At 49.9% G+C, this 24,673-nt stretch overlaps 1 protein-coding gene across 1 annotated transcript in view; it reads left to right on the forward strand.

Moving 5' to 3' along the window:
* LOC116823213 (tetratricopeptide repeat protein 38-like) overlaps positions 1-24,673 on the forward strand; it is a 115,993-nt gene that overhangs the window by 31,040 nt on the left and 60,280 nt on the right. The gene's annotated exons all lie outside the window — the stretch shown is intronic.

Consider the following 24,673-nt stretch of genomic DNA (forward strand, 5'->3'; position numbering starts at 1 on the left):
AGATTGTAGCCTAGCTGTGCCTACCAGGGCGACAGTAGCAAATGAAATAGATCTCATCATTTGTTTAAAAGCATGCTGAGCCTTTGCTTTTCAGGAGAACGCATCTGTCTTATGCTTATCAGATTGCAGGATAACACTGTTATTGCAAGGTTGTGCACTGCCAAAGTAGGCAGTGGTGTTGCTATTCGAGTACATGAATACTAGATTGGGATGGATGGATAGAGCTTTTATATGAACAGCCCAATCAGGGCCGGCTCTACCATTTTTACCGCCACAAACAAACAAACAAAAAAAAAATACGCTCGGACTGCTGCTGTCCGAACTGCCGCAACAGAAAAAAGAAAAAACAAAATGGTCGGACTGCCGCTGCCCCACGAATGGACGGAATGCTGTCCCTTAGCATGTGCCGCCCTAGGCACGTGCTTGCTCCGCTGGTGCCTGGAGCTGGCCATGTAGCCCAGGCCGCAGCCTGGCAGCAACAGTTGATGCCTGTCGTGGGGCAGCTGCCCCACCCCGAGGCAAGAGGAGGCTTGAGTAGGTCAGAGTGGCTGCACAGGCCAGCAGTCAATCAGCGAAGGGGCTATTGAGAGCCAATCAGGGACGAGATTAGAGCCAGCCAATCAGGGCTAGGCTCGGCCCTATATAAAGGCTGCCCAGGCGAGCAGCAGGCAGTCTGTCCCAGACCTTCATGGGGGAAGGTCTGTCTCCAGAGCAGAAGACCAGCACATTGGGCAGAGCAGCGCTGGACAGGCTCAGGGGGAGCATAATAGGGCTCTGACCCAATAACTGCCAGACTGCGGACCCTGATAGAAAGGGCCTAGAGGGTGAGAGTGTATGAGGAGACTTTGACAAACCAGTAAAGTGCCTGAAACCACTATGGCTTATTGTTAAAGACAGCTTAGTCAGCAAGCTGTTAAAAGCAAGTCGCAGCTTGGCCAAGGTAGGAGAGGAGGAGGATTTAGGGTGCCACAGAAGGGGCGGCTTGACCCCATGTCCGTCCTGATAAGAATTGGGTTGAAGTTGCTGATGCCTGCGCTTTAAAAGAGTAGGATGTGCCCAGGAATTCTGTTGAGGTCTTAAGGCTGCAAGTTCTGAAAAAACCCACACCTGGTTAATCGATAATCAGAAGGAACCTCTTGCTCGAAACTGCTTACTTAACAAGGTTTCTTTAAGGGACATATCATTCTATTACTAATGTATAAATAAGGGGACTTGTTTGGGGACTCTTCAGGACTGGCCTCTCCCTCTGGATGCATCTTCTGTTCCCCAGTGGCAGACGGGCTGTCGCTGTATCACTCGAAAGCCGCTCTCAGCTTTGGTAATTATCAAGGGTTGGGGGTGTTTTACTAACTTGTTGCGGACATGTGTAAGTGCTTGAAACTAGTAAAGTTTAGCTTTAAGTGAAAGCACTCTTGTGTTATCCTGTTTGTGCCAGCCATCTATCGGTTGGACGGCCGTATCTCCCCTGATTTATTTCCTAACACCTCCTCACACAGAGTAAAGTTACCAAGAGCTTTGGGTTGAAGGAACCCCTGGTAGCATGAGGGGCCAAAAGGGAAGTGGCCCAGGGACAGTTGAACAAAGGGAGAGGAGGGTAGGGAGGCTGCCGCTAGAGGGTCCCTGCGTTGGGACCCAGAGTAGTGGGATGGCCTGGGTCTCCCCCCCCCTTCTCTCTTGTACTGCACCTGGCCATGTGATGGCAGAGACAAATTGCAACTGGCCCTTCAGATAAGGGGCTAGACTTTGGGGGTTTTGGTTAGCCACTGAGGCAGGTGCAAGGACTGTTGCTAATTCCCCCTGGAAGGGGGTGAGGCTGGACTAGTGGGCACTGCTGGAGGGGCAGTGGCCTGAAGAAGGGCACCGTCAAGCGGGGAGCAACGCAGGTCCAGATGCCAACGGAGGACAAGAGACAGATGGGACACCACCAGCAGAGGGCACTCTCCATGGACTGAGCTAATTCCCAGAGCGACCAGCGGGAGGTGCTGCGGTGGTGAGTCCCCCCACCCCTGCCACACATGGTGGAGAATGCAGGCACAGGCAGTCCGCCCCGATACTAGAGGCAAGAGCGAGGACTAGGCAGATTGTGCCACATTGAGAGACTGAGACAAAATGGTGGAGAAAAGAGACTTGTATTGGCTGGCTCGGCTCGCTGAGCAGCAGAGGGAGTTATTCTGGCTGCTGCAGAGATTGGCACCCAGACCAAACGAGATCCGGCACCAAGGACGAGAGGCCGGGACTGGGAACTCTGAACTGCTTCGCCTGTAGGCGACAGGGACACCACAGGAGGGAGTGTCCTTACTGGGAGGGGGCAGAGAGGCCCCACCCAGAAATGGTGCCCCTTGTGGGAAGTAGGTTGCTTCAGACTGTGGAGGGACTGCGAGAGGAAAGAGATGCCCTGTGGGCCCAGCTGCGAGGGAAGCTGGGGTGATAGGGACCCCTTTCCTTCCCCCCTGTGAGCATTCTTAAGGGGGAGGCTGTGTGGTGAGGCGGCTGCCCCACCCCCATGTGAGAGGGGGCTAGAGTAGGCCAGAATGGCTGCGCAGGGCGGCAGTCAATCAGGGCCGAGATTAGAGCCAGCCATATTAGGCCCTATATAAAGGCTGCCCAGAAGAGCAGCGGGCAGTCTGTCCCAGACTTTCATGGGGTCTCCAGAGCAGGAGACCAGCACCTTGGACAGAGCAGTGATGAGCAGTACTGCACCTGGCCATGCGGTGACCAAGACAAATTGCAACTGGCCCTTGAGACAAGGGGCTAGACTTCAGGGGTTGTGGTTGGCCACTGAGGCAGGTGCAAGGACTGTTGCTAACCCCTCACCCCACCGGAAGGGGGTGAGGATGGACTAGTGGGCACTGCTGGAGGGTCAGTGGCCTGAAGGACACTGTCAAGTGGGGAGCAACACGAGTGCAGATGCCAATGGAGGACAAGAGATGGACGGGACACCGTCAGCAGAGGGCACTCCCCATGGAGTGAGCTAATTCCCAGAGCAACCAGCAGGAGGTGCTGTGGCGGCGAGTCCCAACCCTGTCACAACCACCCAGCCTTATTGTAGGTCCCCAGCTACCCTGCAGACTCTGGTCTGGTCCAGCCGGAGTGGCCTCCCTCCGAGCAGGAGCACAAGGGACCCCTACAGGGAGCTAGTGGAAGGGGAAATGGAGCCCCTTCCACTCACAGAAACTCGCTTCCCTCTTTGTGGAGCAGGGTCCTTCCCTCTGCCCCCCAAATTCCTTCATCTGGGGCAGAAGCTCTTTCCCTCACACCCATTCCCCTCCCCACTTTTCCTTGGTCTATCCCCCTCCCATTCCCCCTGCGCCCAGGCAGAGCTCTCCCTGCCCCATATGATGCAGAAAGGCCCTTGTGTCAGGGCCACGGCCCCAACCCCACTCGAGCTCGGAAAGCTCCACTTTTGAGGAGGTGGGGATGGCACAGAGGCTTAGGGCTAGCTTCACCTCCTGCCCTTTATTCTCCCCTTGGCCCTTCTATGGGGTCTATGGGTGTGAAAGGAATAGGAGCCTCCTTCCCAGCTGTCTTCCAGGCCCTGGGATCTGGCACAGCCTCCCAGACGGGCGCATCCTGTAGCTGAGCCGCGGGGAGCTGCAGGGACAGGTCACCTCATCCCAGCAAAGCAAGCAACGCCGGCTCTCAAAGAGGCTTACCTGGAAGACCCCAGTCCCTTATGGAGATAAGAGCCATTTACATCTTGGGGCCTGTGGGTCTCTTGGGGGAGAAATGGCATCCCCGATGCATAGCCTGGCTGGGAGCTTGCCCCATCCCTGGATCCCAGCTCTGGGACAGAGACGTCTCCATCATCGTACCACCCTGGTTTTGTTCCTAGGAAGGGGTTCCCCAGAGATGTCCTTGAACCTGGACTCCTAAGAGCATTTCTGGCAGGAGACTCCAGCCCCTCGGGCATGAAGAGAGCATCGGGTAGTCGTGATCACCTGGCATCTCCAGTGTCCAGCTCCATTTTCCGCAGCAGTGGGGTATCTCCAGCCCCCTCACCACACCTGTCAGCCTCTGAATGTCAGAGTCACCAGAACGAGCAAACTCCAGTTGCAGGCAGTGGGGCCTGTGTGTCCTCAGCCCCTCTGGAAACCGAGTCTGAAATGGGGAGCAAGGACCCCAGCCCAGTAACAGTCAGAGTGGGCAGAGCAGGCCTGTAACAGGGTGCTTTCCCCTGGGCTGCACAACCTGGGGCCTAGCTAAGCTGATTATAGAACGAGCCCTAACTGAGAGGCAAAAGGAGAGGCCAGCCCATCCGCCCTCCCCTCCCCTCCCCCTGGAGCGTCGCTTATTATAAACTTTCAAAAATGAATACAGTGGAGTGGGGGTTAGATTCTAAGGTCCGTGCATGTCAGTGTTCCTTCCCCACTCTGAACTATGGGGTACAGATGTGGAGACCTGCATGAAAGACCCCCTATGCTTATTTTTACCAGCTTAGGTTAATTCCTTCCTTGCCTTAGTAGTGCTGCCACCCCCAAATGATTTAAATAGACATTCAGGGAGGGCACTTGGAGCCCTATCTTCCCCAAATATGCCCCCAAGTCCCTACATCCCCTTTCCTGGGGAGGCTTGAGAATAATATCCTCATCAATTGGTAAAGGTGAACACAGACCCAAATCCTTGGATCTTAAGAACAATGAAAAATCAATCAGGTTCTTAAAAGAAGAATTTTAATTAAAGAAAAAGTAAAAGAATCACCTGTGTAAAATCAGAATGGTAAGTGCTTTAATAACAAAAGACTCAGAAACAGAGAGGATTTCCCCTCTAGGCAAAACTTTAAAGTTATAAAAACAGGGATAAACCTCCCTCTTAGCACAGGGAAAATTCACAAGCTAAAACAAAAGATAACCTAATGCATTTCTTTCCTATTACTTACTACTACTGCAATACTAGATGCTTAGTTCAGATATGCTTAAGGAGATGTAATTTCCCTGCCCTGTTTCCTGGCTGGCTCTGAGAGAGACAGACAAAAAACTTTTCTCTTGACTATAAGTAGAATAGAGTATTAGGGTTGGAAGGGACCTCAGGAGGTCATCTAGTCCAACCTGCTCCTCAAAGCACGACCCATCCCCAGGCAGCGTTTTGCCCCAAATGGCCCCCTCAAGGACTGAGCTCTCAAGCCTCTGTTCAACAGGCCCATGCTCAAATCACAGAGCTATGGAAGTATCTTCTCCCCCTTATTGGTCTTTTTGGTCAGGTGCCACCCAGTTTATCTGAGCTTCTTAACCCTTTACAGGTAAAAGAGGAATTAACCCTTAGCTCTATGTTTATGAAAATCATGTATAGTGAAAATTACCATAAAGTACTGTATACACAGTGTACACTGTATACACTAGAACAGGGGTCTTCAACCTACGGCACATGTGCCAAAGGTGGCATGCAAGATGATTTTTAATGGCAGGCTGCATGTCCCAGCTGTCTCTGAGACCGGGGCTGGCCTGGGGTTCCGTTCACTCAGCCCGCTGCCGGTCTGGGATTCTATCTGCTGGCTCCTGCCAGCCAGGGTCCCGGCCACTGGCCCCGCTCAGCCTCCTGCCAGCCTGGGTGAACAGAACCCTAGGCCAGTAGTGGGCTGAGCAGGGCCAGCGACCAGAATCCCAGCTGCCAGGAACCGGTGGACAAAACCCCAGACTAGCAGCAGGCTGAGCAGCTCAGCCTGCTGCCGTTTTGGGGTCCCAGCCGCCAGCTTCACTCAGCCCACTGACCATCTGGGGTTCCGTTCACACAGGCTGGCAGGAGGCTAAGCGGGGCCAGCGGCTGAGACCCTGGCTGGCAAGGGGCCGGCAGACGGAATCTTACACTGTCAGCGGGCTAAGCGGGGCTGGCGGCCGGGACCCCTGACCGGCAGCGGGCTGAGCAGCTCAGGTATTTCCGTCAGGCTGCTCAATGGCAAATGCAGCCCCCAAAGAACTGAAGAAGAATGGAAGTGAAAAAGCAGAGGTGGACCATCTGCTGAGCTGCTGCAATCAAGTGAGCAGAGCCGGGGAGAGAAGAGGGAGGACTCGAAGGTGGCTGGCGGCAGTAGGGAGGAGAAGCAGTTTGGGAGCCAGGAGAGTAGAAATAAATAGTTAATGAGAGAGGCTGCAGGCTTTGTCTGTTGTGTGGTGAAGAGTTGAAAAGGGGTCTCTTTACTATGATGCTAAACGTTAAAAGAGCTGTGTATGATGAAAGGGCAGGTCTATAAGGGTAAGAGGTCACTCTAGGGCAGGGGTTGGCAACCTTTCAGCAATGATGTGCCAAGTCTTCATTTATTCGCTCTCATTTAAGGTTTCACATGCCAGTAATACATTTTAATGTTTTTTAGAAGGTCTCTCTCTATAAGTCTATATATTACATAACTAAACTAGTGTTGTGTTGTAAAATAAACAAGGTTTTCAAAATGTTTAAGAAGCTTCATTTAAAATTAAGTTAAAATGTTGATCTTATGCTGCCAGCCTGCTGCTGGTCTGGGGTTCTGTTCAGCTAGGCTGGTAGCAGGTTGAGCAGGGCCTGCAGCCAGGACCCCCGCTGGGAAGGATCCGACAGCCAGACCCCAGACCGGCAGCTAGAACCCCAGACTGGCAGCGGGCTGTGCGGGGCCAGCAACCGGGACCCCAGACTGGCAGTGGGCTGTGCGGGGCCAGCAGCCGGGACCCCAGACCAACAATGGGTTGAGCGGCTCAGCCCACTGCTGCTCAGGGGTTCCATCTGCTGGCTCCTGCCAGCCGGGATCCCGGCTGCCAGACCTGCTCACCCTGCTGCTGGTCTGGGGTCCCGGCCCTGCCCACATACAATGGGTACCTACCTTCTCCCATTCTTTTCCTCTCTCTGCACTGAGGTGAGGGTGGGAGTGCACTGAGCACAGGGCTGGGGGTGGAGAGTCTGGCCAGGAGCTAGAATGAGGGAGGGGGCTCAGGGTTGGGGCAGGAGGTTTGAGTGTGGGGCACTTACCTGAGCAGCTCCCATTTGGTGTGAAGGGTGCAGGTGGGAATGTGAGGGGGGATGCAGGAGCTCCTGTTTGGTGCTCAGGGTGGGGGTGGGGATGTATGGGGTGCCTGGAATGTGGGGGGCTGGGTGTGTGGGGTGCCAAATCAGGGGCTGGAGTTGGGGCAGGTGAAGGAGTCAACAGAGGGCTGGGTGCATATAAGGAAGGTATGAGCTCAGGGCAAGATCTGGGAGTGTGCAATGGGGGCAGGCAGAGGCTGTGGTGGGGGTCAGGGGTCAAGGGCAGAGGGCTGGGTGACTGCCCCTCACCTCCAAATCCCCCTGCTGCTTGTCCCCTACTACCCCTCCTGGGACGCCTGCCCCTAATTGGTCGCCCAGGACCCTATCCCTAATCTAAGCTCCTGCTCTTGACTGCCCCCTAGGACCCTCCCTCCTGTCCCCTGACTTCCCCGACGCCTTATCCACACCCACACCCAGAAGACACCCCCCCCGCCGGACTCCCATGCCCCATCCAACTGCTCCCTGCCTGACAGAGCGCCAGAACTCGCTGACCCCGTACAACCCCTCTGCTCTCTTGCCCTCCCCCGAACCCCTTCCACACCCCTGCCTGCCCCAAGCACTCTCTCCACACCCTGCCTCCTGACAGCGCCCCTCAGAACTCCCACTCAATCCAACCCCACTGCTCGCTTGTTCCCCTGACCACGCCTCCAGAGCCGCTCACCCCTAACTCCCCCCGCCGCGACCCCTCCTTACTCCTGTCCCGTGACTGCCCTGACCCCTATCCGCCCCACCTGACAGACGCCAGGGAACTTCCATGCCCCATCGCACGCCCCCTGCCTCCCTGACTGGCCTCCTTCAGAGACCCCCCACCCCTAACCATCCCCCCCAGGATCCCACCCCCCAGTCCAACCCACCCTGCTCCAATGTCCCCTGACTGGCCCCCAACCCCTTATCCAACCCTCCCCCCCCCGACCTGGACCCCTTACTATGAGGCTCCCCATTCATCCGGAGCCCTGCTGCTCCAGCCCGGGAGCACGAACCCTGCGGCTTGCCGTGCCAGCAGGATTTTTAATGGCACACTGGAGTCCTGGCAGGCCCCAGCGTGCCATTAAAAATCAGCTTGCGTGCCGTCTTTGGCACACGTGCCATAAGTTGCCAACCCCTGCTCTAAGGGCTTGAAGTCCCAGATTCTGGTGCTATTGCCTGCTCCTACCAGCTGATCTCAACCCAGCAAATCCCTCAGGTGGTAGCAGTAGTGAGCTCTTGTCCTTCTTTTCTGGACTAGCCACCAGAAAAAGGTCATGATACATGTAACCAAGGAAATAGAGAGGCAGTGTTGCTTGTTAATATGGCTCGTGGGGGGGGGGAGCACAGCAGGTTACTTTGCACTAGATAGGAGCCACATGTCTCCAAACCTGCACATCCCAAGGCTCCAGAGACCTCCCTCCGGATCCCAGAGCTTCCTCGGAGTCCTAAAGAGCCAGATGGAATCTGGCCTCTCTCCCCTCACATCAGCAGTCCAGAAAAAGTTATTTGTAGACATATTATGTGTCCTCTTCTTCCGCGCTCACCTGTTTGTAACTAATATAGTCACAGAGTCCAGGACTGGTGTCATGCATTGCTCTGGGCTGTGACAAGCAAGAGGATGTAAACTTCAATGGATCCTCCTCTGCATGGGCTGAGTGGGCAACCTCTCTCCTGCCATATCTGGTTTCCAGCCCACATGCACTGAGGAGGTGGTGATGGACTTACCCCAAAGGTGAGGGTGGAAAGAAGCAGAGTGAAGAGGTGCTCAGAGAGTCATCCTATAGCATTCCTCCTAGAGTCACTCCAACAACCACCTGGCTTCTTCCTGCCATAGACCACAGCCCCTAGGTTCCATAGGGAATTTCTGAATGAACCCTCTAGAAAGCTGTCTGGCTTTCTACAAACTCTCATGCAGTCCTGTCACGAGAGGTAAGGAATAAGATCCTGCCTTCCCCAACTGCTTGGGGAAATCCTGTCAGAGAATCAGTGTGGGGCTTTATGCATCTCCACAAATAGATCAGTTTGCATGGTGTCACAAAGCTGCACCCCCCCTTGGCAGCTCTTTTTAGAGCAACATTAACTCCCACAGGATTTCTGCTCTAAATGCTCCAGGCCTGAGGGAAGGATTCTGTGGAAAACAGGCCTTTCCCTTGCTCCAATCCAGACTCTGTTCTGATGCTGCAGAGGCCTGAGAGTTCCTGGAGAGCATGCTGCAACACCAGCAATCCCATGCTGCCTTAGCCCTGGGGACACGTTCTCTTTCTCCCCCAGCACCTTGCAATGGAGGGAAGAAAGGGACACATGATGGAGTCTCTCCCTGGCTTACAGATAACCCATCCTATAGTAACACAAGGGTGGACTCAGAGGAATGCTGTGCTGCGGTGTATGATGCCCTACAAGATATCACTCATGAAGGGAAGCAACACTGCTTTTGGCAGCGGAATCTGGGCAATAAGGAAGAGGAGTTGGAAATTCTCCATGGGGAGCAGAAATGGGGAAAGTCGGTGGGACGATGCATATAACTGGCATGTTAGTGTCGCTGATTACAACCCATTGAGGTAGGAGAGAGAGGGTAAAAAAAGCAGTGGGCAGAGTGGCATTTCACATTAGACCAGCGGTTCTCAAACTGTGGGTCAGGACTCCAAAGTGGGTGCAACCCCATTTTAATGGGGTCACCAGGACTGGCTTAGACTTGCTGGGGCCTGGGGCCAAAGCTGAAGCCCGAGCCCCACTGCCTGAGGCTGAAGCCAAAGTCTGAGGGCCTCAGCCCTGGGCAGTCAGGCTCAGGTTGCAGGTCCCATGTCGGGCTGAAGCCCTTGGGCTTAGATTTTGTCCTCCCCATGCAGGATGGGTGGACTCGGGTTTTGGCTTCCCCCCCTCCCCCACACCCAGAGCAGTGGGGCTCAGGAGGGCTCAGGCTTCAGTCCCCCCTCGTGGGGTCATGTAGTAATTTCAGTTGTCAGATGGGGGTCGGAGTGCAGTGAAGTTTGAGAACCCCTGCATTAGACACATAGTTACCTGTTTTACATTCTTGGTTATTGCGAACCCCAGGACCTCGAATAGATAGGGATCAATCTGCTAACTAAGGCCTGGTCTACACTACGCGTTTAAATCGATTTAAACAGCGTTAAATCGATTTAACACTGTACCCGTCCACACTACAACGCTCTTTATATCGATATAAAGAGCACTTTATATCAGGGAGAGGAGAGGGAGCGAAATACTGCCTCTTCACTGCTGCAGCATCATGTCTACAGCAGGCATTCATACACCACAGGGTGACATTGGAAGAAGTCAACAAATTGATTTCTTTCCCTTTCTTTCCCGGGGGGGGGGGCAGAAACTGAGGAGGCATTCCTTGAACACGCCAGACACTGCTGTTTTTGAACCTACAGACATTGGGAGCTCAGCCAAGAATGCAAATACTTTTCAGAGACTGCTGTGGACGTGGGATAGCTGGAGTCCTCAGTACCCCCTCCCTCCATGAGCGTCCATTTGAGTTCTGGCTTGCCGTCTTTAATTCGACTTTCATGGCAAGCACTGTGTAGCCTTGCGAGATTTTTTCGAACGCTTTGGCATTTCATGTTCTGTAACAGAGCTTTGATAGAACAGATTTTGTCTCCCCATACCAGCGATCAGATCCAGTATCTCCTCTACGGTCCATCGCTGGAAGCTCTTTTGGATTGGACTTGCATCGTCACCCCGTGCTGATCAGAGCTCCACGCTGGGCAAACAGGAAATGAATTCAAAGTTCGCAGGCTTTTCCTGTTTATCTGCCCGCTGCATAACCGAGTTCAGATTTGGCTGTCCAGAGCAGTCAGTGGTCACTGTGGGATACCACCCGAAGGCCAATAAACGGGTCCGATTTCTGTCCACAGTTAACCCTAATCCGATATGTTTATATCGATTTTAGCGCTACTGCTCTCGTCTGGGAGGAGTACAGAAATCAATGCTGGGCTCCTCTCCCCCGCACCGCTTATTGTCCTGCCTGGACTGTCATAGCCCCGGGAGGCTGCCTCCCCCTCATTTTATCTCACTAACAAGTCTCTGTTTCTTATTCCTGCATTCTTTTATAACTTCATGACACAAATGGGGGGGGGGACACTGCCACGGTAGCCCCAGGAAGGTTGGGGAGGAGGGAAGCAACGGGTGGGGTTGTTGCAGGGGCACCCCCTGTGAATACTGACACGGAGCAGCTGTGCTCTGATACACTGGTCCTCTAGTACACTTGCCCCCTATTCTAGGCAGGACTGACTCTATTTTTAGAAACCATAAAGGAGGGATTGACTCGGGGAGTCATTCCCAGTTTTGCTTTTGCGCCCCGGCCGATCTCAGCCAGGGGCACTCATGATAGCAGCAGACAGTACAGAGGGGGAGAGATAACCGTCATCTCATTGCCAGTTTACTCCGGCAGTAGACGGTACAGAACGACTGGTAACCATCTCTGCTATCATGCAAAAGCAAATGAATGCTGCTGTGTAGCGCTGGAGTATCGCCTCTGTCCGCGGCATCCAGTACACATACGGTGCCGGAAAAAAAAAAAGCTGAACGGGCTCCATGGTTGCCGTGCTATGGCGTCTGCCAGGGCAATCCAGGGAAAAACGGCGCGAAAGGATTGTCAGCTGTTGTTTTCCGGAGGAAGGAATGACTGACGACATTTACCCAGAACCACCCGCGACAATGATTCAACCCAGAATTCCAAGGGGCGGGGGAGACTGCGGGAACTATGGGATAGCTATGGAATAGCAACCCACAATGCAACGCTTCAGAAATCGACGCTAGCCTCGGACCATGGACGCACAACGCCGAATTACCGTGCCTAGTGTGGCCACGTGAAATTGAATTTATAATATCAGTTTTATGAAACCGATTTTAGCTAATTCGATATTATCGCGTAGTGTAGACGTGGCCTAACACAGCGCAGCAGATGAAACGGTGCGGGGCTGGCATAGTTCACTGAAGCCAAACCAGAGAGCAGGAAATGTTTCTCCTTTTGCACCTGTCTGTGACTTGTGAGAAGAAATTAGATTAGCACGGGGGACTTCCTATTGGGAGACAGATGGGGAGGTCTCACGTAGCCAGGAGATTTTGAAAAATTCTAGATACTTTTCTATACAAAGTTTTGTACCCAACTAGGGGTACTCTATTGTGGGCCTCCTTGTGGTGAATAAAGATGAACTGATCACTGGACTGGATGTCCACGGTTGCTCTGAGGCCAGTGATCATGACTTGACTATTCAGTAAGGACCAGTAGGGAGGTTTTGGAACAAATTGCTCAATTAAACAGCAATATGTCATCAGAACCAGATGGTATTCTCCCAAGAGTTCTGAAGAAACTCAAATGTGAAATTGCAGTACAACTAACTAACTGTGGTATGTAACCTGTCCTTTAAATCAGCTTCTGTACCAGACGCCTGGAGGAGAGCAAATATGACACCAATGCATAAAAAAGGCTCCAGAGATGCTCCCCTCAATTACAGGTCACTAAGGCTAACTTCAGTGCTAGGCAAATTGGGTGAAATTGTAGTAAAGAGCACAATTATTAGACACATAGATAAACACAATTTGTTGGGGAAGAGTGAACATGGTTTTTGTAAAGGGAAATCATGCCTCACGAATCTACTGGAATTCTTTGAGGGAGTCAACAAGCATGTGGATAAAGGTGATCCCATGGATAGAGTGTACTTAGATTTTCAGAAAACCTTTGACAAGGTCCCTCCCCAAAAGCTCTGAAGCAAAATGGGATAAGATGGAAAGTACTCTCTGGGATAGGTAACTGGTTCAAAGGCAAGAAGGAAAGGGTCAGTCTAAGTGGTCAGTTTTCAGAATGGAGAGAGGTGAATAGTGGTGTCCTCCAGGGGTCTGTATTGGGACCAGTACTGTTCAACATACTCCTAAGTGATCTGGAAAAAGGGGTAAACAGTGAGGTGGCAACAGCTGCAGCTGATACAAACCAACTCAAGTTAGTTAAGTCCAAAAGAGAGTGCAAAGTGTGACAAAGGGATCTCACCAAACTGAATGACCGAGCAACAAAAAGGCAGATGAAATTCAATGTTGATAAATTCAAAAGTAATGCACATTGAAAACCATCATCCCAACTCTACATCTAAAATGATGGGGTCTAAATTAGCTCTTACAACTCAAGAAAGAGATCTTGGAGTCATTGTGGATAGTTCTCTGAAAACGTTCACTCAATGTGCACCGACAGTCAAAAAAGCGAACAAAATGTTGGGAAATCCATCTCAAAAAGATATATTGGAATTGGAAAAGGTATAGAAAAGGGCAACCAACATGATTGAGGGCATAGGACAGCTTTCGTATGAGGTGAGATTAATAAAACTGGGGGGAGTTTTCAGCTTGGAAAAGAGATGACTAAGGAGGGATAGAATAGAGGTCTATAAAATGATGACAGATATGGAGAAAGTAAATAAGGAAGTGTTATTTACTCCTTCTCATAACACAAGAACTAAGGGTCACCAAATGAAATAAATAGGCAGCAGTTTTAAAACAAACAGAAGGAAGTATTTCTTCACACAACTCACACTCAACCTGGGGAAACTCTTTGCCAGAGGATGTTGTGAGGGCCAAGACTATAACAGGGTCCAACAAAGAACTAGATAAGTTCATGGAGGACAGGTCCATCATTGGCTATTAGCCAAGATGGGCAGAGATACAAAACCATGCTCTTGAAGTGTCCCTAGCCTCTGTTTGCTGGAAGCTGGGAATGGGCGACAGGGGATGGATCACTTGATGATTACCTGTTCTGTTGATTCCCTCTGGGGCACCTGGCATTGACTTGATTTTACCGATTTGCCAGTGAGGAAGTCATACAAGCAATTCCTTCAGATATTCCAGTTCCCTTGTATCACCAACAGCACCACTCCTTACAGAGATGAATGGTTATGAAAACCAATACCCCAGTAAAAGAAAAAAGGTTCTCTCAAAGGACCAAGCCCCAGCTTCAGATCAATAGACAAGCCAGATCTTACCCACAAATCCTTTAGCATCTAAAATCTAAAGGTTTATTCACAAAAAGAAAGAAATATAGATGAGAGTTAAAATTGTTAAAGGAATCAATTACATACAGCAATGGCAAAGTTTGTGGTTCAGGCCTGTAGCAGTGATGGAATAAACTGCAGGCACAAATCAAGTCTCTGGAGTACATCCACAGCTTTGGATGGGTCATTCAGTCCATTGTTCAGAGCTTCAGTTTGTAGCAAAGTTCCTCCAGAATGGAGAGGTTTCCAGGGCCTTTTCTATCCTCTGTGGAAGGACCCTTTTGTTCTTACTGTGGAAAAGCACAACAGCAAGGTGGAGTTTGGAGTCACATGGGCAAGTCATATGTCCATGCATGAGTCCATTCTTTACATGTACAGCAGCCATTGCTCATATGCTACCTTGAACGTTCTCAGGAATGCTTCTCATATGTGGGTTGGAGTCTCCCAAGGTCCATTGTGAGTTAAGTGATTCTTGATTGGGCACTTAATCCGAAAATTCCTTGGTCAAGAAACTTACCAAATGCTTCACTAATACAGGTCTGTCACATCTTATGCTGGGGTTACGTTCTGCAGTCAGCGCATAAAGCAAAAATCACATATAGTCAAAATTACATTGAGTGTAATGGTGGGCGGAATCCCCCGCACTGCAGGAACAGTATTAAAATTGTTATTTTTCTCTTTTTTTTTGTTTTGCCAACCGCATAAAGCTGAAATCGCGCATGTTATATGTGCGTAAGATGCAACAGACCTGTACTTAGACTCAAACACATTGAAATACAAGTGCATAGCAATACTCATAACTTCAAATACAAAAATGGTACACACATACAGACAGCATAATCATAACCAGCAAATTACAACCTTTTCATAGACACCTCACATGACCTCCTTTGTACAAGTTTTGGTGCAACTCTAGGACCTTGGATACATAGTGTCACAACCCCCTACTTATAACACCAATAGACCCCGGTCATCAGCAGGCAAGATCAAACTTGGGAGCTTAGTGCATGAGCCTCTACAGCAGGAGCTAAAAGCCACCTGGCTATTAGCTAAACCCATAGAGCTGACTTGTTTAATTCTCTCTCTATGTGGTCTCAGCACCACTAGCTGGGGCAGAACACCACACCCTGGTGCAACAGGAGCACGTCCTCCCTTCCCTCAGGGAGAGGGACCTTCAGGTAGTTGCTGAGGAAGAGATCCTACTTTCTTCTATGCTTCTCTCCTATGTACCAGCAGGGCTGGACGGCCTTTTCTCACTGTGTTGTTGGGAGCAGGTCCTGGGTACTAGAAGTCTGAAGAAGCTCTCAAGGACTAATTTTTTAAAATATTTTTTATCAGTGAATTGGGAGAAAACATATAATCTCTGCTGATAAGATTGGTGGGTGACAAAATACTGTTGGAGTGGTAATTACTGATGAGGAGAGGGCAGTGATACACAGCCATCTGGCTCATTCGGCAAGCTGGCTCCATTCAAAGAAAACAAGTTTGACCAGAGCCAAATGCAGGGTCCTATACCTAGCAACAAGGCATGCCAGCCACACCTACAGAATGCGGAAGTGTATCCAGGAAAGCAGTGGCTCTGAAAAGGATTTAGGGACCAGAAGGAGAAGCCACTCAAGATGAGCTCCCAGTGTGCTGCTGTGGTGAAGAGGGCTAAAGCCATCATTAGATGTATGGGCAGAACCATGAGTAGGATAGAGAGGTGTAATGCTGCTGGTTCTGGTGGGACTCAACTGAGAGTGCCAATTCAGGACAAATTGCTTCAAGCAGGGCAGTTAGAACCCAAAGCTGGAGGCTTTCCACCTCTAAGGCAAACCAAACCAGCCAAACAGAGAATACATCAGTTTTATCCCACTGGCAAACCACCAGTCACACAAGCAATTCCCTTGGACACTGCAGTTTCCCAGTATCACTGCCAGTGCCACTAGTTATAGGGATGAATGGTTATGAAAACCAATACCCCAGTAAAAGACAAAAGGGTCTCTCAAATGACCATAAAGGACTGAGCCCCAGATCCAGGTAAATATACATATCAAATCTTACCCACAAATCATGCTGTTGCCAATCCTTTAGAATCTAAAATCTAAAGGTTTATTCGTGAAGGGGAAAAGATAAGGATGCAGAGGTGAAAGTAAGCTGGTCCGGTACGGTACGGCGTACCGGCAACAGCCAGTATGCCATGCTGGACCACACCGGCTTCCACGGCGGGGATTGAAAGGGCTCTAGGCTGCCCACGGTGTGAGCAGCCCAAAGCCTTTTAAATCCTGGCCATGGCTCCAGCGGCCAGGCTGGGGCCGGGATTGAAAGGGCTCAGAGCTCCCTGCAGCTGCGGGCAGCCCAGAGCCCTTTAAATCTGGGCCACAGCTGAGATTTAAAGGGCTCAGAGCCCCCCGCAGCTGCAGGCAGCCCAGAACCCTTTGAATCCCGGCTGTGGCTGGGATTTAAAGGGCTGAGAGCTCCCCGTAGCTGTGGGCAGCCCAGAGCCCTTTGAATCCTGGCCGCGGCTCTGGCGGCCAGGCAGGGGCTGGGATTTAAAGGGCTCAGAGCTCCCCGGGGTTGCAGACAGCCCAGAGCCCTTTGAATCCCGGCCACAGCCCTGGTGGCCGGGATGGGGCCAGGATTTAAAGGGCTTGGGCTCCCCTCAGTGACAGGAGCTCTGGGCCCTTTAAATCCCTGCCCCAGCCCTGCAGAGCTCAGGGTTCCCCCCAGCAGCCAGAGCCCCAGGCCCTTTAATTTGCCCCTGAGCCCCAGGGGGCTCCCAGCCACCTCTTCAGCTGGGAGCCCCTGGTTGATTAAAAGGCCTTGGGTCTCCCAGCCACAGCTGGTGCCCCAGGGCCTTTAAATCTTGAGATGCCACGCCTTTTCCAGATGAGGCTACGCCCACTCAGGACTCTGGCAGTACCGGTAAGTCCTGTAAGTTATTTTCACCCGTGTGTAGATGAGAGCTAGAATTGATTAAATGGATTCAATTACATACAGTAATGGCAAAGTTCTTGGTTCAGGCTTGTAGCAGTGATAGAATAAACTGCAGCTTCAACTCAAGTCTCTGGAGTACATCCACAGCTGGGATGGATCATTCAGTCCTTTGTTTAGAGCTTCAGTTCGTAGCAAAGTCCCACCAGAGGTATGAAGCAGGCATCAGCCTTTTTTAGGCTCTTGCCATGTGGTCTTTGCTTTCTTTGTCCCAAGGACATTCTATCCAGCACATGGCATAGAAAAACCTCAGAGTTCTGTCCATAAGCAGGTCCTTGAATACCTTGCTGAGGCCACGTCTACACTATGGGATAATTTCGAATTAGCTTAAACCGGTTTTATAAAACAGATATTATAAAGTTGATTGTGCGCGTCCACACTAGGCACATTAAGTCGATGGTGTGTGTCCATGGTCCAAGGGTAGGGTCGATTTCTGGAGCGGTGCACTGTGGGTAGCTGTTCCGTAGCTATCCCATAGTTCCCTCAGCCTCCCCCGCCCCTTCAAATTCTGGGTTGAGAGCCCAGTGCCTGATGGGGCAAAAATCATTGTCCCGGGTGATTCTGGGTACAGCCTTACCCCTCCCTTTGTGAAAGCAGCAGACAACCGTTTCGCGCCTTTTTTCCTGGGTGAACTGAGCAAACGCCATAGACGAGAAGATTTACATACAAATGTGATTTCACTACAAAGGTCGCCATTTTGCATGTTTATTTGAGTGGCCTATAGGACTCTAGGTGTTCAGTCTCACAGAGCAGTCCGGGATCATAATCAGCTTTCATCGGCATTGGTAGCGGCGTTCTGTTTGACCTTCTCCAGCGTTATATTTCACAGTGACCTGGATGTTCTTGTTCCTGTTAAGAGGACAACAGAGACCCAACCCCCCCATCTTTCCCCTCCTCCCCACCACATGGCTAGAACTACTGTAAGCTAATTGTTATCTCTCCCTCGTCCTTCCCACCCCACGCGCCCCCACCGCCGGGGGCTGGTAGCTAGGAGATTCTGCTCGGCCAAATGCTAAAAGCCCAGCTAGCCCTTCTCCATCCCCACTTTGCTACGTGAAGGAGGATAAGCGCCGCGCCCAGCCAAGAAGGAAAATCGCCATGATGCCCCCTAATTAAAATTTAATTCTGATTTTGAACAGGTTTACAATGACTATATAATCTGTGAATAAACAGCGCAAGAATGCAGAACGTATGTTTCTTGAAATGCCAACAGTTCACCCGGGTTTACGCGCGTGCTTTGTGAAGCATATGATTCGAATTACTTGCTAACCTGCATGCAGTGGGAAAGTTTCGTAACGGGAGACCAACTAAGGCCGCTTGCCCGAAATCTCTGCAAAGGCTTTATTGAGTACCTCCAAGATCGATTCTTGGAGATTTCTTTGGAGGATTTTCGCTCCATCCGGCTGTTAACGAACTTTTCTGTAACTGTTACTGGCTGCGATGCATCACAAGCCTGCTGGCAAACACGATTAAATGCTTGTTTTAACACATGTTGATATATTCAAGGTACACTCACCAGAGTGTCTCATGGGCTCATCACTGTCTGGCTAGTGGCTTGGTGTGGGCGGGAGGGAATTCTGGGGTCAAACAAAAAGCTCCTGGTGTTGGCTAATGGAGTGACTGTGGCATCTCAGCAATCTTCTCCTCCTCTTTCCTCTTCCCCTACGTCTTCCCACCTCTGCAGAATCCTCAGCCATGGTTGTTTACAACCCCGAGCATCTGAATCCACGGCAGGGGTGGGGTACGGTGCGCCGTCCCTACAAATTGCATGCAGCTCAGCATAGAAGCGGATGTATTCGGCCTGATTCAGACCTTCCATTTGCTTGCGTTTTCTGGTAATGCCCTGTCTGGAGCTCCTTAACTTTTACTCTGCACTGGATTGGTCCCTGCTGTGGCCTTTTCCGCATAGACTTTGAAAGTCTTTCAAATCGTTTTCATTTCGGTCTTGTCGAACGGAGTCTGTTAGCACTGAATCCTTCTCCCATATAGTGATCAGATCGAGTACCTCTTGTGCGGTCCATGCTGGTGGCTCTTTTTCGATTCTCAGAGACTGGCATTGTTACCTGTGCTGATGAAGCTTCCTGCGTGGTCACGCTGTGCTGATCAAGCTCTTCGTTTAAAAAATCATTTGGTCTTTATTAAAATCATTTAGCACTGTTTAAAAAGTCATGTATTCTTTCTTAAAAGTCAATTCCCTGTAAGACAACCCACCTCCCCCCTTTGAATGTATTCCTATATTAAACATGTAATGATAAAAAGAGGCAGAAGAATTATCTAGGCTATCCTGCATGCTGTGGTTTGGGAGGAGGATTGGAGGGAAGGAAAAGGCCCATTAAGCACATTTCAATGTAATGTCAGCCTTTTGCTTGGACTGTCCAGGGGGGTGGAGTGGGGCTGGTAGCAGAAAAGCTTCCCCCACGGCGTTCTATACACGTCTGGGTGAGGGAGATATGGAACGTCTGGGGAGCTTTGAGGGTGGTTAAAACATGGGCTGCAGCGGCACTCTGTAAGCCCGCTGCTCTTCCTGGAGATACACCATGCATCTGAGCGATATCAGTTTATGATCACCAGCAGCTCCAGCGTTGCATTCACGGCAACCGCTGTCTTCCTGCCGCCATCCACGTCTGATTCTTCCTGCCGCCACCCTCCCTCCCCCATGCTCCAGCGTCTCTCCTATCTGCTCTCGGTCACTGCATCAATTTCCTGTATTTTGCTATGCACATCCTTGCACTCATTAGGATGAGATCTTCCATTGCGGTTTACTTCCATGATTTCTGAGAACGTTTCATCTCGAGTTGTCTTCCTCCTCCGCCTTATCTGAGCTAGCCTTACGGGATGAGGTAGGGAGGCCGGACAAATGTTACAGCTTGCATGGGGGAGGGAAAACAGGGAGAGAAGTATGTAAAAAGATACATTTTACAGAACATGCTTGTACTCATTTTCACAGTGAATAACACTATCCCCTTACATAGCACATGTGATTATCACTACAAAGGTCGCATTTTGCATCGTTCAAATATTGAGTGCCTGTGGCTCTGGATGTTGCAGTTCTCACAGACGCAGGTCCAGGGATCCATAAGTCAGCTTTCATGCGGCCATGGTAAGGCTTTCTGTTTGACTTCTCAGCATCATATATCACAGTGACCCTAGGATGCCTTGTCCTGTTAAGAGGAAACAAGAGACCCCAACCCCCCATCTTTCCCTCCTCCCCCACCGCATGGCTGCTGTCATGTAAGCTAATTGTTAATCATCTCCCTCCGTCCTTCCCCCCCCCACCGCGTGGCTGGTAGCTGGGAAGATTCCTGCTTGCCAAATGCTGAAAAGCTCAGCGCTAGCCTTCCTCCCCTCCCCACTTTGCTACGTGGAAGGAGGGATTAAGCGGCAGCCCAGAAGGAAAATCGCCATGTATGCCCCCCTAATTAAATTAAATTCCTGATTTTGAACCAGGTTACAATGAATGATATAACTCTGCTGAGAATAACAGCGCAAGATGCAGAACGTATGTTTCTTGAATGCCAACAGTCACCCGGAGTTTACGCAGCTGTGCTTTGTGAAGGAATGATTCCGAATTACTTGCTACATGCATGGCGTGGGAAAGTTTCGTACACGGGGGACCGGATAAGGCGCCTTGCCAGAAATCTTCTGCAAAGGCTTTTTGAGTACCTCCAAGATCGATTCTTGGAGATTTCTTTGGAGGATTTTCGCTCCATCACCCAGACATGTTGACGAACTTTTCCTGTAACTTTACTGGCTGCGAATGCATCACAAGCCCTGCTGGCAAATCAACATTAAAAAACGCTTGTTTTAAACCATGTTTGATATTTACAAAGGTACACTCACCAGAGGTTGCTTCCATGGCTTCACTGTCTGGGCTAGTGGCTTGGGTGGGCTGGGAGGGAAATTCTGGGGTCACAAAAAGCTCCTGGCTGTTGGGGCTAATGGAGTGCTGTGTGTTCTCAGCAAATCTCTTCCTCCTCTTCCTCTTCCTCTTCGTCTTCCCCCTCGCAAGAATCCTCAGCCATGGTTGATATTACAACCCCGACATCTGAATCCACGGCCAGGGGTGGGGTACTGGTTTGCGCAGCACCCCTAAAATTGCATGCAGCTCAGCATAGAAGCAGCATGTTTTCAGCCCTGATCCAGACCTTCCATTTGCTTGTCTGGTTTTCTGGTATGCCTGTCTGAGCTCTTAACTTTACTCTGCACTGCACTGAGTCCTTGCTGTGGCCTTTTCCCGTCATAGACTTTAAAATTCTTTCAAATACTTTTTCATTTCGTCTTGTCGAAACGGAGTTCTGTAGCACTGAATCTTCTCCCCATATAGCGATCAGATCGAGTACCTCTTGTGCGGTCCAATGCTGGTGCTCTTTTTCGATTCTCAGGAGACTGCATTGTTACCTGTGCTGATGAGCTCTGCGTGGTCACCTGTGCTGATGATCAGAGCTCCACACTGGCCAAACAGGAAATTGAATTCAAAAGTTCGCGGGGCTTTACCTGTTTTCCTGGCCAGTGCCTCTGAGTTCTGATTGATGACCAGAGCGGTCAGTGGTGCACTGTGGGATACCTCCCGGAGGCCAATAACGTCGATTTCCGTCCACACTATCATTATTCCGAATTAGTAATATCGATTTTATGGTTACTCCTCTCGTTTTGATGGAATACAGAAATCAATTTAAAGAGCCCTTTAAATCGATTTACAGAGCAGGGTTGTGTGGATGGGTGCAGTGTTAAATCGATTTAACGCTATTTAAATCGATTTAACAGCCTAGTGTAGACCAGGCCTGAGTCACAAGGTGTATCTGCCTTCTCTCAATGGATCCATTGTATAGCTGATGGTCCTTAATGGGCCATCAAGCAGGATAGGCAGAGCTGACACCAACTTGTCTGGGGTGTTCCTCGGAAGCATAGCACAAGTTTGAAATACAGACAGTATACAGCCAATATTCATGTCAACTACACAAACAATACACATATACAGATAGCATAATTATAGTCAGCCAATCATAACCTCTCCATAGACCCCTTCCACGACAACCTTTATACAATATTGGCTGCAAATATATAACAGTGGTCACAACAGTGATCTATACGGTTACAGATTATGTCAATAACCTCACAGGAGGTGACACGACATCAGTGAGACTGATATTGGAATACTGCCTCCAGTTTTGGTGTCCTTCTTTGAAAAAGATGTTGTGAAATTGGAGCTGGGGCAGCAAAGAACCACCAAATGTTCTGAGGGCTGGAGAAAAATGCCTTCTAGTGAGCTATTGAAAGAGCTCAACCTGTTTAGCTTATCAAAAGAAGACTGAAGGGTGACTTCACTGAAGTACCTTAATGAAGAGAAAATATTGGGTATTAAAGGGCTCTTTAATCCAGCAGAGAAAGGCATAACAAGACCCAATAGCTGGAAGGTGAAAAGAGATAAATTCATATTACAAATAAGGCACAAATATTCAACAGCAAGGATGATTCACCATAGGAACAAGCTACGAAGGAAAGTGATGGGTTCTCCATCTCTTGATGTCATTTAATGAAGACTAGATTCCTTTCTGGAATGTGTTTACCCCCAAAGAAGCTATTGTGTCATACAGGAGGCCTGTGACATGCAGGGAATCAAATTAGATGCTCTAATGGTCTCTTCTGGCCATAAAGTCTACTCATGTCTGAAAAACTGAGTGTAGCATTAGGAGAAGTGCCTGATGTGTTACTGTCTAGCCAGCTTGCATGCTAGAATGAACACTCCACAGGGAGTAGCTCAAACCTCCAAAGTGCCTGGCCAGGGGCAGAACATTATCACAGCAAGGGAGGGGTGTGGCAGTGACATCACAAAGGCCTTTTTCAGGACCTCAGACTAGTGGTCAAAGGTGGGGAGGAGGTGACCTCACAGACAGATGCTGACATCAGCCAGGCAGGACAGGGACAAGGAGCCAGGGAAACCTCAGAGACTCCTGCGGCTTTGCTTCAGCGAGTCTCCTTCTCGAGGTCTCTCTTTGAGGACTGAAAGAGTATTCAGGTTCATGTACGTGAGCGCCAGGAGGAACCTCTTTTGAGTTTTCTCCTTTCCTTTTAGTGATTTTACTAGAAAACAGCCGTCCCTGCTTAGAAGGTAAGAGCCTCCTTGGGGTTTGAAACCTGTTCAGTCTGATTTATCTGGTGACAGTTGAATTCTAGGCATGGAAAACACGAGCTTAAGGAGGCAGAATTTTATTCCACTCCTGGGATTTTGTCCCTGAGAATCACTGGGAAATTAGGATTTGTCCTTTTTGTTTCACCTTTTCCTCCATCCATCCCTCCTTTCTCTTCATCGCTTGCTTCTTTTGTCCTTTCTCCTGTTCCCCTCCCAACACCAGGAGGGGTGTGTGTGTCGCGGGGGACTGCTCTGCAGCTCCCATTGTGGGAGGGCCATCCAAAAATGTGGGGCTGAAATAGTGCTCGGGCAGTGATCCCCACCAGTGACCTGGGCCATCCTTTGGGCTCTCTGGTGAGAACTCTCAGCTTCCTGTCCTCAGTCTCTACCTTGATTGGCTGAGCAGGGGATTATTCCCAGGGAGGAGACTCAGGTCCTTGTTGTTCTCTTTTAAGACCAAGTAAATAAGTCATAACCAGTTATATGTTCGATGAATTTTGCTGCTTCTGTGCATTAATTGTCTCTGAGCAGTTCATGATTCTCTCTAACATTCCAGTTCTCCTAAAATACTTGCTGAATAATTACTGTGCACTGTTGTTGGTCTGGAGCTCATTTGAGAGCACTTTATTCAGGTCATTCAATGTATGAAATTCAAGATCCGATGGTTAGTTTGAAAATTAGGGCTCTTGGGTCCTATTCCCAACTCTGCCACTGGCTGGCTGTGTGACCTAAGACAAGTCAATTGTCCTTTCTCAGCCTTAGCTTCTCCCTCTTTAAATAAGGATAATAATGATCCACTCCTACCTACCTCACGGTGAGTGGAGGATGGGGATCCATTGGAGAGTGTCACTAGGACTAGTGCATAATATGCAGTGTCCTATCACCTTTACTCAGATCAGATTATGACATAATAGAATAGCCAAAATAGTCTATTTTATTTGTATTTTTTTATTTTGAAATTGTTAAGAGCAGCAACTACTTAGCTCAGACTGTAGTGTCTTATCTAATTTTTGACATTTAAGTGTCTCCTCTTTGTGTGCAATGAGACAATTTAACATACCGTGACAAACAGAAGATGCTTTTGTTTTGCAACAAAATCTTTTTGCAAAGAACTTTCATCCCACGTGTTATGATTTCAAGAAACAAACTGGTTTAGTCTGAATGGGATTTTCTGACAGAAACGGTTTCAATGAAATTTCCCCACCATCTCAATTCCTGGGCTCTATCCCTGCCTCTGGGGGGGTTTGTCCATTAGAACAGGAGTCAGGACTGGTGGCTTCTCTTTCTGGCTCTGCTACCGCCTTGCTGTGTAGGCCCTTGAGTAGGTGACTTCCCTTCTCTGTACCTCAGCCTCCTCCCCATCTGTCCAATGGGAACAGGGACAATTCTCGAACTCTGGGCAGTCATGAGCCTGAGTGAGATAAGGGGTGTTAAAGCCCTCTGTGAAGGAGAAAGGGGAGTTTCATGGTGTTTAGCACCTAGGAATTCTAAAGTTTGCTAAAATGTCTAGTCTGTGGAAACAAGAAATGGTCAGGGCCAAATTTTTTAGCCACTGCCTTTTTTAAAACCCATTCAGGGATGTGAGTCCCTGTCTTTTAGGTACCTGGGGTTCTTTGCCAGA

The sequence above is a fragment of the Chelonoidis abingdonii genome, chromosome 1, assembly GCF_003597395.2.
Source record: "Chelonoidis abingdonii isolate Lonesome George chromosome 1, CheloAbing_2.0, whole genome shotgun sequence".
In the NCBI taxonomy this organism is placed as follows: domain Eukaryota; kingdom Metazoa; phylum Chordata; order Testudines; family Testudinidae; genus Chelonoidis; species Chelonoidis abingdonii.